The following is a 10,576-nucleotide window of genomic DNA, read 5'->3' on the forward strand; positions in this document are numbered from 1 at the left end:
AGGCCTAGAAGATCCACAGACACTACTAGTGTAATATTTGTCTGAAAAACCTCACAATTCACTTTTATTTTGCAGGTTAAATCTATTAAGTTCTCTAGACTCGCTGTACCACTTCAGATATCGCTTAAATAGACTAAGAAATGGTATGCCTGTATTTGCCTATGGTCTGAGAGGATTCCTCCACTCGACCCGCTTTGAGGCTAATGAGATCCAGAGAGAATCCCATTCCCCATTCGAATTCCTATCAACCCTCTGCCGCTTCCACTTATAGATGCTCCTCATTCAAATCCAAATGATTTGGCAAACTGAAGTTAATAATTGCAATTTAAATCAAAACTGATTGAACCGGAAAATCGTTTTCCCTTTTCGGGCGGCTGGCATTTCTCTGTTCTCTGTTCTCAGTTCTCATTACTCTTACCACACGTTGCACAATTGGAAGGAATTCAGGCAGGAGGAAAGAAGGGGCAGGGCGAGAAATGGGGGAGAGAGCCAGAGCAACCTTTGGCTGGTTGGTCCCGTGGTCTTTGGCTTTTTTACGTGCTTGCATTTGTTTCATTGGCGTCCATTTCCGATTGCACTCCAGGGAGTCGTAGATGTCAGTTCCCTTCGACTCTGGCGCCGACCGGAGACCCTTCTCCTGCCCGGACACTTCACGCCTGTGTCCATTCCGGCTGGGGTGTGGTGTGTCTGCTAAGCCAGTCAATGTCTTGTCACTTGATCCTTGGGCTTGAGTCTGGGTCCTGGCAAGTCAAGGCATTGATAGAGATTAATTGGTTTCTCCTTACATTTACCATCGATAGGCTGAAAAAGTGACCCGCGGATTGGGAACGGAAGGAGTCCGATAACGAGATTACTTCGATGATTTGCCATCATCAACTCTGCTTGGAATTCCGCTGGAAATGTGAGCTTCCAAGGAACAGAAAGAGAAGGCTCTTCTTTCTGCACTTGGATTATTTATTTATATCAGAAATAATCGCTTATTTAATCGCATATCTTGGGTCCCCCAGTCTGCAGGAAATGCTTATTGAATGTGAAGTGTGTTTAAGTAGATTCCCTCCCCTCTCCACCTGCCTTTTATCCCATTCTTTTCAATGCCATTTGCATTATCTCAGATCTCCCCGACGTGGGGGTCGGGTCTCTCTCCCCATTTAGCACTAAACAAAAGTCATCTTCAAATGGCAACAACTCCGAGCATTGCGTACATACAAAATTTAGCACGGATTTGCCCTAAATAAGGAGGAGAAATTCCGCCGGAGCTAAAGCCATGGAAATTTATGCTCACTCCCCAAAAAAAAACAAAGCATGCAAAAAAAAATAAAAAAAAATTATTCCCTGGCAGGAAGTAAATTCAATCGTAAACAACGCAATCAAAAATTCATTCAAACGAAGCATTAACGCTTATTCCGTTTAGTCTGTTACCGCGGTGGGGGATTGGGAGTGTGGCAGGGGGATGGGGCGGGTTTTGGTCTCATTGTCAGGCAAGTGCAACAGGGTGACGGCCGGCACGGCTCAGAAGAGGACCTGCAACTGTCTGCTTCCTTTTTTTTTTTTTTAATTTTCCATTTTTTCCTGCGTGTAGCTTTAATACCCTGTACTCGGGGAACAGAAGGGTATATTACATGGGATATTATACGATAGAGGTCTATAATTTAGGAGTCTATTCAATAGATTTTTGTGTAATAATTATTTTTTCTTTAAATAATAATAATAGCAAAAAAAGAATGCAGCAAAAATATTTCTAAACACTATTTAGTAAATATAAAATATTATTCAGAGTCTTATTCTTTCTATATTGTGATAGAGGGGCAGACTTAGTTCTGAATTAATTAAATTTTTTTAAATGTATTTTTATTGTTTTATAATTACATATATTGAAACACCAGACAAACAAAAGAGTACTTATAATTATTAAATATTCAAATAATTAAATAAAATAAAATATTAGAGGTAATGTTCTATATGAAAGACAATTGATTTGAGCAATTTCTGTTGAATTATAAAAACGATGTATTTTTTTAGCAAGACTTTCAATTTAGCGCTCCGGAGACACTGAGTTTACTTGTGACTGTAATACTTGTGAATTTCCGTATCTCCTGCTGAGTGCCAGGTATCCCATGGTCGAGACCCTCATCTATGGCATGTCTACTTGTTTTATTTTTTGGCTGGTGGCACTTAGGCAGGTACATTTATTATGTGGGCACGAGCTGAGGCACAGGAACTGAAGGAAATTTTTTGCAGTTCCGGGCACGTCGCTTCATAATTTTCCATTTCCATCTGTTAAATGGGGAAGCGCCATGAGAAGCCGCGAATAAATTTGTGGGCGTACAGCGTACCTTCCTCCCACTCACACACACACATGCTGTTTCATACGTGTGGCAGGAGGCACTCCACGTGCGGAACCCCCGAACAATGGGCATGGATAAGTATCCGCGGCAATAAATTTAATTTGCACAACGAAAACATCGCAAATCCATTTTTTATACCATAAATTCCTCCAGTCCCCAGTGACTGCATTCGGGTTCAGTTCATCCGCCATCCTGTCCACCCCGCCCCACCTGTCGTTGTTCCGTTTTGTTCTGTTTGAGGAACGGATTAATGGATGTGCGAACATGCATATAAAGATGAACACAACGCCAGCTACAAGCGAAAAGAGTCCTGAAAGACCCCGAGGAGGGGGTGGGCTTTTCAATTTGAAAAACTGTTAGATTCCGACTAAGATATACGGTTGAGAGAAGAGCCACCATTGTGTGTAAATTCCAGGGACTTGGTTCTTTGGGGATCTTGCATGTGGCTGGAGTTTGTCAAACAGAAACGACATGACATTAACTTAAATTCGGATAATCTAGTCTAGCCTTTCTTTCATATTAATTTCCACTTATTTCGATCTTGGGGTTATAGAAAACTATTGGCATTGGCTTTATATGGCATTTAGGCTAAAGAATTCTTCTAATTCTTACACTTAAAGTTATATTACTTTTTCAATTGTCAGAATCCGCTCTCATTAACCCACTCTTTGTATTCCAATATCTTCGAGTGCGATGTCTTACCTGATAAACTTAATTACCGGAAATAGCTAGTATTCCTTCGTAATGAACTGAACTCCAAAATGCATTTGGTTCTTGGCCTGAACTTGTTCATTAGCATCAAATATTCAGACCTGGCCAGCGGATATGCCATAATCTTTAATTTACACTAGATGGTCGACCCAGACATCTGTCTTGATATGAGCACCCTCTACTCACTCCACCCACTCGGCCCAGTCACTCAATCATAAATATTATTAATAATGTGTGTGGCTTGCGGTCTCTTGGAGTTCGGAGCCAGAGTTCTCTTGGTCTTTGCCGGAGAGCCGAGCCTTCGGGCTAATATATTTAGTTTTGAGGCCAGCCAAAGCGAACTTTGGCATCCCAGAAACTTTCCACACACACACACACCCGGTCCAGGTCCGAAGGGGATTAGAGGAGGGAGCTGGTGCTGGGAAAGTTTCTGTTTGAATTGGCAAAACTAGAATTTTGCAGCGCGGAAAACTTTTCTCGCATTTGAGTGGTGTTTGCACTGTCCGCCCCCAAGTCATGCGAGTACCCACATATCCCCATTCCCATTCCCATCCCCATCTCATCTTAAATATGAAAGCCACTTAGCGGAATTTCTCTGGAATTTCGCTGGAACCAAATTAAAGTTGTCACATTAGGTAAATGAACGAGGAGAGAGGGAAGGAGTCCTTTGCGGCGAGTGTCAGTTAAAAGCATCGCTCCTTGTTTTAATCTCGAAGAAATAACTTTGGCGTCGGCGATGATAAATCATAAGCAGACCCTCCTTCCAAAAATGGAAGCACAAACAGGGAAAAAAACCACACAAACAGAAGGAGGCAGGACCAGCCAGGACACACCGCACCACCAGACCCAGGGCCACGACAGACAGACAGACAGACAGACAGCCAGCCAGCCAGCCAGTCATTGGGGAGCAGGGGCCCCAACAATATGTGAATATGTTATTTGTTCGGGGAATTGTGAAAATCTCAACAGGTCCCCGCACTTTGCATATTATTTTTAATACGCAGGACAGCAAGTCGAGCGGCTCCCTTCGCTTCAGTTCCTCTCCGTTCGTTTCGGTTCGGTTCGGTTTGGCATGGGGGTCGTCTCAGGTCAGAGTTAGTCCATTTTCAGCTACCGGATTCTGGCTGGGCGGCTAGCCACAAGCACATTTGGATACTCGTATTTGCCAAGACATTAAGGAACAAGCCACATTTGACAATACGTGGCAGAACTCTCGCCTCACTCCAGGCCAGGCGGCAGTCCCCTCATTCAGCCCATGAATCATATTTGGTAAATATTTGCATATATTTCGATGTCCTTTGGTTATTTGGTTCTTAATTTAAAGGCATCTCTGGCTTGGGGGTTCTGGCCAAGTAGACCGCGCAGCTCTCTCAATTTCACTTGCGCTTGTCATGAGAGATGGAAGAGTATGTCTTCTCTTGTTGGTAGTGTTGATAGTGTTCAGACGATAGGCAGAGCAGGGTTGAAATATTCGGAAAATCAAACAAAATAGTTGGCTGTTTTGTCTCCTTTTGATAGCGGCATTCGTTGCTCTCATTTAGCATGAAATTCTTTAAAGCGTCTATAAACTCTTTATCGATGCGGTGGCAACCGACGAGATGGTCGATAGGGCCAGCTCTCGAATGTGAATAGAGTTCTACTGAATGACACCACCTCCAGAACTGTTGGCTTTGTGAAGGAAGACCGCCTGGATTATCAAGAGGATTTCAACAGAGTGGCCTACTCGAGTCCATTCGTGTAAGCAGCAGGGGCTCCAATATCCAAACACATTCAAGAGAGTTTCAATCCAAAGAAAATCTCATATCAAAAAATAACCAAGAACGAGTAGGGCTTGCGTCTAATTGACGTTTGCTTCTAAATCGAATGATTATTAAAAGAAACCATATATATTTAGAGTGCTGGGGGATTTGCGAGAGTTAATTTCCCTGAACTTCTAAGCAAATTTGATGTAGTTTTTATTGCAGCTCATTTATTCTGCTTGTGGTGCAAGACTTCCTCTGCCCTTTTCAGAAATTCGTATGGCATGCAGTGGTCTCATATTTAGATGTTGTTGCTGCATAAATATTTCAGCCAAAGTCCATTAGAATTATTTGGTTTCTTGGGCCACTACCCCACCGCATCCAGCATGTAGCATCTGGGGGAATTATTCATGAGTGCATGCAAATTGAATCGAGCTGGACAGAGATGTAGATGATGTCTACAATAGGATGGTGGAGGACCACAAGCAGGAGCAGGCTTTCGCTGACTGTTCGGGTTGTCAGTGAAAGCCATGTCCTGGTCCACCTCTGACTCTCTCTTGTAACTCACTCGGAACTCTGAAATTCCCTGGATGAACATTCATTCTGATTATGCGCACACACATCGATATGAATAACACATGCCCCACCTTCACCTTCGACTCCATCCGTGCAACATCTTCCTCATGGAGCATATTCGGGGCAGGAAATGGAGCGAGGCGGCGAGGCGAGAATTCAATTAAACGGCCACAATTCAAATGTTGACGTCACCGTTTGGGCCTTATTAAATTATCATTCGATTATGCCATTATGTTTGCCGATTGCCCATTTGCGGAGGACCGTATACCACCTTCCACCTACCCCAGCTAATGGCACTTCCGGCGGAAATTGAACGATGCACGGAGAACGGAGCACGGGGTTGCTGCCAACTTTTCTTGCCAACTCAACGGAAGAGAAAACCCTTTTCTTTAAAATTTATCTCCTCGCTTTCGGGGAGTGGATTCCGTGTGGTGTGGGGGCTGCTTTTATGCAGCGAAAATTGCTCAGTGCTGAAAGTATCTCGCATGTGAAATATCTGTATCTGCGGGAGAAGGGGCCAGGACCCTGCCATCCCATTAAAGGTAACGATTATTATCTCACGTAGCACCATTTTGGGAATTTTAAATATGAAAACTGCGCAAATTGTCCTCCAAATGGGCATCAAAGAATGTGCAAAGCGAACAGAATTCGCATATTTGAACAGGTGTAAGGATGATCTCCGCAGAAGCGGGAGATGGCGAGGGACTTTTTATGGACCCATAGAAAATGATGGACATATGTATATGTATTGAGGCTGCCGAATATCCAGGGAAGTGTCTCTTTTTTAAAAGGATGTACATACATATTTGTTGATTATCAACAACAAAATAGACATATAAAGGCATAGATATAGTGCATGGTGCATATAGGTTCTATATTTTGTTTAACTCTTACTTCGTTTTATCAGACTTCAACACTCTATCGGTAGGGGGGGAACCTCTCTAATTTTATAGAATAACTAACTAATTTCGGTGACTTACTCTTTATCTATCGATATCGATTCTACATTCTACGGTCTTTTACGTTTTACGAAGCTATCTGCGTATTTATTTCTATCTTTAAATTGTTTTTTTATCCATTATATCATCATTAAATCTATGTCTAGATTCGATGCTGCTGCGTATCCACCCATCGAAATGTCTCGTTGTCTATGAATATATCAATTAACAAATAAACGATCAGTCTTTTGAATCTACGAGTCTATCTATCTATCGTTTATAGGTAAGAATTTTTGTAAGACTGTTTTCTTTTTTGCTCTCCTGTATTTATATTTGTTGTTCGTGTTAAGCAGATGTGTATTTATAATAGTCTATATATAAATATATATATATTTTCTTAAGTGGAATCTATCTATCCATGTATCTACTTTGTAAAGCAAACCTCATCAAAAAACCTCAAGTGGAAATGGAAATCACTTTCCCCCCAGACCCAGCGGAAACTTGAAATTGCTTTTTCCGCTTGCCATTTCCATTGCACTGCAATTTTCCTTTTCTCGTGTCACTTTTATTTGCTCACTTTCATGTTGCGACAATTTAGCACATCACCGGTCCATGGGTGCCGCCCCTTCCGCCAAAGTAATCCCGGCCCTTCCTCCCACATCAATTGCGCCAATTTGCCAATGAATGGACACTTCTAACTTTCGTTTCCATGGCCTTGGGGCGAAACTTTTGTGACCGCAACCCTTTTTAGTCCAGGACGTGTCATGTCCTGTGTCCTGTGTCCGGGCTCCCACTTCCCGTGTCCGTCACTTTGTATACCTCTGGGTGTTTGGCCTGTGCCGAACGCCAATCAAGCGCAAAACCATTTTTGACATCCTCGGACATGTGGAACGAACGGGTGGAAGGACAACCGCCAAGCGGTCGGCCACTGGCTGACCAGCCAACCAGGACCACAACCAACCAGCGACGGCTCGCCCCCCGGACAATGACAATTCAATTACAGAAATGGAATGGAAATAGCGGCAGGCATAAAAATCAAATAAAACCATCATAAAGTCTGTCGTATGGCCAAATAAAATCAGTGGGCAATGTCAGTCCGATCAGGGGGATGGGAATGTGAGGGGGAGTGGGGTGCCTGCCGGGAGGGCTGGGGGCCAATACTTCCGGTTGGAGTTTTGCTTTTGATTAAGTCCTCAAACCCAGGGACGGGGACCCGTCGAATGCCAGTTACTGGGGCCATCTCTGGCCACAGTCGATCTTCTGCGGTCATTTGGCAATTGGCGCCATACGCACGTATACGTAGCCGCCCATCGAGTGCTCGTAAAGTTCCCACGCGCTGGGAGTTGCCTGGGCGGAATCGGGGTCACCCAAGCGGAAGCGGAAGTGAGAATCGAATCGAAATGAATTCAATTCCGACTACACTCTACCTGTTCCTGTTCGATTCAGGCAGCGGTTTCTGCGGTGACTCACCTGACAACTGACACCTAATGCAGGACCCAGGTCTCTCTCCTACAAATGGTTGACACTCTTAAAGTCCTGGAACAAATTACAAACACAGTTCAAGCGGGGGATGGGGAGGCGGCCAGAGAGAGCTATTGAAAATTCATAGCCAAAAATTTATTCATGGCCTGCCCCACAGACTCTCAAGGCATTAATATTTAAACAGCGTCGTTCTCGTCCGGCGTTGTCCTGTGCCTCCTTCAGGTCTTCAGGCAGGCTTCGGGGTCACCTTTTTTCTGTTCTTTTTTTTTTTTTTGGCGGGCCTGTCGCAAAGTTTATACCCCTGCCACTGTGGCTGTGCGGCTGCGGCTGCGACTGCTGTCAGTAACAACGTCTCGAGGACATGAGGGCAGCTCTTTTTATGGCCCAAAGAACTGTCGTTGCCTATGCCATCTTATGCACAGTCGCCCGGAGTGTTTGAAAAGTGTATTTAGGTGTTTAGATGGGAACTTTGAAACACTTGCAATGTACGTTGTACCACTGTCCACACGATTTTCTTGGCACTTTCTTCCACCCAGCATCATCCTCCCCTCAGCACTGGCTTGCCTGGTCGTTGGCTACCCAATTTGTAACCCTTTAAACCGTCTGACACGCGTATAATGTCACAGAATGTTCCAAACTACACATTAATTTTTGATCAAATGGCTTTCGACTGCTCCTGGACTGGATCTCTTCGAAGGCAGCAGCTATCCATGGAACTGCTTGGCTGCCTGACATCTCAATCGAAATGGAAATGGAAGGCGTTTCAGCCAAAATGAAATTATGTTATCAGGGACATGGAATGTGGAAAGTGGAAAGTTGCTGGTCTAACCACTAAGTTTGGGTCCTGGACTTGGGCTGGAAATTAATGAAATTTTTTACTTTTATTTCCCCTCCGGCGATTGGCTGAGGTTGTGCCTGATGTGGCAGGAGGATTCCTGTGGCCATTGGGCTAACAAAAATTCATTTATTTTCATTTATTGTTTCACATTTCCCCCAGGACAGCAAGAGACGTTGCAATTACCGCAGAAAAGAAATTCAACAAAAAAAAAAAAACCAACCAAGGGAGTCCACAGCAAGGAGCAGAAAAAAAATATTCTGTCGCCGAGAAAAGTTTGGAAAATATGGTTACACACTTACGAAAGGTATCTTAACTTGGTGGAGGGGAACTCCATGGAAAGAAGAAACATTTGACTACTGGAATCGCCAAAGATTCTGTTTTTTTGTCGTAAGATTCTTCGCCCCAATAAAGTAAGTAATTTCTGCGCCTTGCCAAAGACTCTATTGTTGTTGGATTCTGGGAAGACCGACTGAGCTTTCAAAGGCATGAAAGACTGTAATTCTATAATCTTTACTGTAATTTTAGAGCTTGTATCTAACAAAAGAACTCTTTTTCTTGCTAATTACTTTATTATACTTATTTAGGTGTTATAGAAGGGATCCATGTGTTTTCGGTAAAAATAAAATTTGAAACATTCTTAAGTGAGAACTTATATATTTTACTCTCCATAAATTAGTGATAATTAATAGAAATCAGATGGCTGTAGTTTCATAGAAAAGATCGAAAAGTTCTTGATCCAAAAACTCTTCCGATTAAGGAACTTTTCAGGAAAGTTATTTCCAACTTTGAATGTGTAAGGGTGTATAATGCTTCGGCTTCTAAACGTACAACTTTCCCTTCTTCGTTTTCTTTTTTGGTATTTTTTCTTCGTATTTTTTGGAGCTGGAGCTGGAGCCGGAGCTTTTATTTACTTTTTACTGCCCAGGCGTGTTCATAATTCTGTTGACTTGTTCTGCGGATTGTAATTTTTACTGCAGGACAAGCGCAAATACATAATTGAATAACCCAGTCGCTTGGTCCGCCCTGCTCTGCTCTGGCCGGGAGGGGGTGTACAGAATCTGGCCGAGGAAAAAGCTGAAAAGGGGTGAAAATGCAGGAAAAAGTTTTAATTCAATTCCTTGTGCGTTGTTAACTTGAGAACGTGGGCTGCTGAAGTTGATTAATTTCGCATTTTTACGCTTGATTATACGAGACACGAGACCCTGACAAGATGTACAACTTTTCTAGTTGCAAGATTTCCTTTTGGTGGTTTTCCTCCATTTTTCCCACTGAATTTTTCACGTACTCAGTTGCCCTGCCACTGGGCATGGGTGAGGGAGAGGGAGAGGGAGAGACACGCAACCGAGAAAGGAATCTTTTTCGTGGCTCTGGCGAAAAATATGGCGTCGAATCCTTTGGGAAATTTCGATATCACACTCTGCTCCACGACGTTCTCCACACAGCCCTCCTCCACAAGTTCATTACACATTCGAGGCAGTCGAAATGAGCAAAAGTAATGGGAAATGCAGTCAGCAGGGAGGAGGAGGAGCAGCAGGTTGATTAACCAGGCTTTAAGACAAAGACAACCCTCTGCTTGGGCTACATGTGAGTATGACTACGAGTATGTGCCATAAAAATTGCAATTATTACTTCTGATTTGTGGTTTCGTGCGGAAATTACACACATCTGACAGATAGATAGATAGATAGATTCTGATGGGGAGACACCCCAAGTAATCTGCTAATTATGAGTCTTCATTTATTTACAACCCAAAACCACAGATCGATTCCAGACTAGTTCTTAATAAAATGTATATTCGCAAGCATAGAACAGTTCTGAAGCAGCTTTTTTTTGGGTGTACGGAGAAAGTTCTCACAAAGAAAGCAGAGAAATGTGTGAAAGAGAAGAGACAAAGGCAAACGACACTTGGAAAGATATTCGCAGAAAGCGCTGAAAGCCGCCGAAAAG

Source organism: Drosophila miranda, chromosome 3 (assembly GCF_003369915.1).
Source record: "Drosophila miranda strain MSH22 chromosome 3, D.miranda_PacBio2.1, whole genome shotgun sequence".
Classification (NCBI taxonomy): Eukaryota; Metazoa; Arthropoda; class Insecta; order Diptera; family Drosophilidae; genus Drosophila; species Drosophila miranda.